Source organism: Piliocolobus tephrosceles, chromosome 1, assembly GCF_002776525.5.
Source record: "Piliocolobus tephrosceles isolate RC106 chromosome 1, ASM277652v3, whole genome shotgun sequence".
NCBI lineage: Eukaryota > Metazoa > Chordata > Mammalia > Primates > Cercopithecidae > Piliocolobus > Piliocolobus tephrosceles.
The window spans coordinates 80,532,229-80,535,554 of NC_045434.1; positions in this window are offsets into that span (position 1 = coordinate 80,532,229).

Below are 3,326 nucleotides of genomic sequence, written 5' to 3' on the forward strand. Positions count from 1 at the left end.
AAGGAAGGAAAGAAAGAAAGAAAGAAAGAAAGAAAGAAAGAAAGAAAGAAAGAAAGAAAGAAAGAAAGAAAGAAAGAAAGAAAGAGAAAGAAAGAAAGAAAAAGAAATTCAAGGCCAAAATGGCCTTCAGAGGCTAAAACTAGCCTCAGAAAACTATGGTCCATGCCCCCTTGGGGACCCTGTCTTCCTTCCCTCAACATCACTTTCCCCTTGATTCCACATCTGCCCACTATTAAGCTCATCCAGTGTTCACAGTTACATTTTCACCAGCCCACACAGTTGACCCTGTCTCACTTGGGTGGCCCCAAACACCCCTAAAACCAGAACCATAACTCCATTCAGTCAATACAGAATGGTCATTGCAAATCTTGGCTGTGTCACTGCCAAGCTTAAAACCCCCAATGGCTGCCCACTGCTCCTGGGAGAAGAGCAAGGGGGCTTTTGCACAGCCCACTAGACCTCGAGCAGCTGGCCCTGCCCAACTTTCCTCCCGCTCCATTCTCCCCTCCTGGCTTTCTTTCCATTCCTGGAATGTTGTATTCTGTACCGCTTCAGGGCTTGACATCTGCTGTGTCCTCCACCTGAAATGTTCTTCTTCCCACCCCAGCCCTGTTCATCCAGTAGACCTGGGTGCCCCAGGAGAGGTTTTCTGGACAACTCCACACTCATACTAACCATTTCCCCTCTTATACGCTCTCATAGCAACCTGCAAGATCCTGCCCCACACCAATTCCTGCAATCATTTAATGTCTCTCCATCCCATAAGGCTCTGATCTTCACGAGGGTAATTACCCCTGTTAGTTTTACTCATTGTTGTATTCCTGAACCCTAGAAAGCTCCTGGAACACAGTAGGAACTCAATAAATATTTGTTGCATGAATGAACACCTATAGTTATGAGATGTGCTATGGATAAATGTGCACCAGGTATAATGAACCTGACACCTTCCGGCAGAGTCATTAGTTCATTAACAAGTATCCTATGGGATTGTTTTTCTTGCCTCTTTCTCCCCTGCACCTCCCAGAAACATACCCCTTAGACTGACTAAAATGAGCAAGCCCTTCCTCCACCCAGTCTCAGAATAAGCACAGCTGGTAATTTTCCTTCTGCGCAAGGGAGCTCCTTTGGGGTTAGCAATCTCCTTCCCACCCCACCTGCCTGAATTACCTCACACCCACATCCAGATGCTGCACAAACAAACCCTTCCTCATTGAGGCTGGCAGGTCTGAGCCACTGCAAATAGAGCCCTCGTGTACCCAGGCACAAAAAAACAACAAGTGGAGTTGAGAAGTCTCTGCTCCCCAGTGCCTTGTGAGCAGACAGCAAATGTCTACATGTTCTCCAGTCAGGTACCCAGGAGGAAGTAGCCTGTAGCCATTGTCTCTGTCCACCTGGACAGATCTCCCTCCAGTCTCACACCCCAGGCACCACAGGAGCCAGTGCCAGCTCCTTGCCAAGCAGCCTGAGGATCCACTAAATGCTGATGAGGGTGTGCAGACGCACCTGACACACTCCTGGCAGCATCTCCTTAATAAGACTTCTCGGCAAACAGCCCAGGTGAGTGCTGCCTCTTCTCTGTGCACACCAGCCAAGTGGGGATGCTGAGCTGTATCCATACATGGCTCCTCTCAGTCAAAAGGATCAAGGCTGTATTGTCCCCTTAGAAAGGAAGACAAATCACCCTTTTTGCACCCAGGGATCCAAGTGTTCTTTTCAGATGATTAAAGTTTGCAAAGCTTGTTGTCTTGCATAACTATAACTTCGGAGAAAAGATGGGTGAAAGCTAACTTCAGAATTCTCTCTCTTGGGACTGACAGTTTCAGAATGCTAAGGCAAGCAGAGGTTGAATCCAGTGTCAAGAGGATTACAGAGCTCTCATACGTTGCTGGTGGGAATGTAAAATGGTGCAGCTGTTTTGGAAAGCAGTCCAGCAGTTCCTCAAAGTGCTAAACAAAGAATTACACAGTAACTCTGAGTAATATCCTACTTCAAGGATTGAAAGAGAATTGAAAACATATGTCTACACAAAAACGTGCACATAAATGCCCATAGGAGCATTATTCATAATAGCCAAAAAGTGGAAACAACCTAAATGCCCATCAATGGACAAATGGATAAACAAAATGTGTTATATGCATATGATGGAATATTATTCAGTCATAAAAGGAGTCCATAAAAGGAGTGAAATACTGTTACATGCTACAACATAGATGGACCTTAAAGACATGCAAAGTAAAAGAAGCTAATGACCAAAGGCCATAAATTGTATGATTCCAGTTTTATGAAATGCTTAGAATTGCAAAGCCATAGAGAAAGAAAGTAGAGTAGTGGTTGCCAGGGATTGGGAAGTGGGGCTGACTGCTAATAGTTACAAGGTTTCTTTTTGGGATGATGAAACTATTATGGAATGAGATAGTGGTGATGACTGCACAACTAAAAATCACACTTTAGACCAGGCAGTGGCTTACAACCGTAATCCCAGCACTTTGTCAGGCTGAGCTGGGAGCATCGCTTGAGCCCAGGAGGTTGAGGCTGCCGTGAGCTAGGATTGCACCACTGTACTCCAATCTGGATGAACAAGTGAGACCTGTCTCAAATAAATAAATAAATATCACACTTTAAATGTACACTTTGGCGATGTTTATGTTATGTGAGTTATACCTCAATTTTAAAATTGAAAAGAAGAAAAAAAGGCATTGCAGAGGGGAAGGCTGGCTATGATTCAAGGATTGGTAGGTGGTCTCTAAGGAAGAGATTGACTTCCCATCTGCCCAGGATATCAAGTGCCCGGCACATGCATAGAGCTGAAAGAGTGAACCCTACCTAACCAGAAGTCTGGATGAGTTGAGGTGTGCAGGCTCATTCTCTCTCCAGGTCTGCAGGATCGCTCATGGCATCTTAGGGGTCACACCTCAGGCCTTCATCCTGGCAGGAAAGAGCTCAGTCAAACCTAGTTGGAAGGCCAGCTGAGACTATTCCCTAGAGGCCTACAGATCCTGTTGACCTGGTATGACTAAGTAATGCTGCAAAAATTCACATTTGAATAGAATGCAAGGTCTATATAGCACTTTCCTGCCATGGCTGTCTAGAGATTCATGATAAGTCTGTAAGAAAGATCATATTGTCAGGCTACCCAAGGTCACTCAAGTAGCAAACTTGAGCCCAAGTCTTCTGATTTTAAATCCCATGCTCTTTTTAAGGCACGCTACCCACACATACCAACAGGGAGACCCGATCTGGGCAGTAGACTGTGAGACGTGATGCCTAAAAGGAGGAAATCCAGTGATTCACTCAGCCCTCCATCTGCACGCCATCTGTGCCAACAC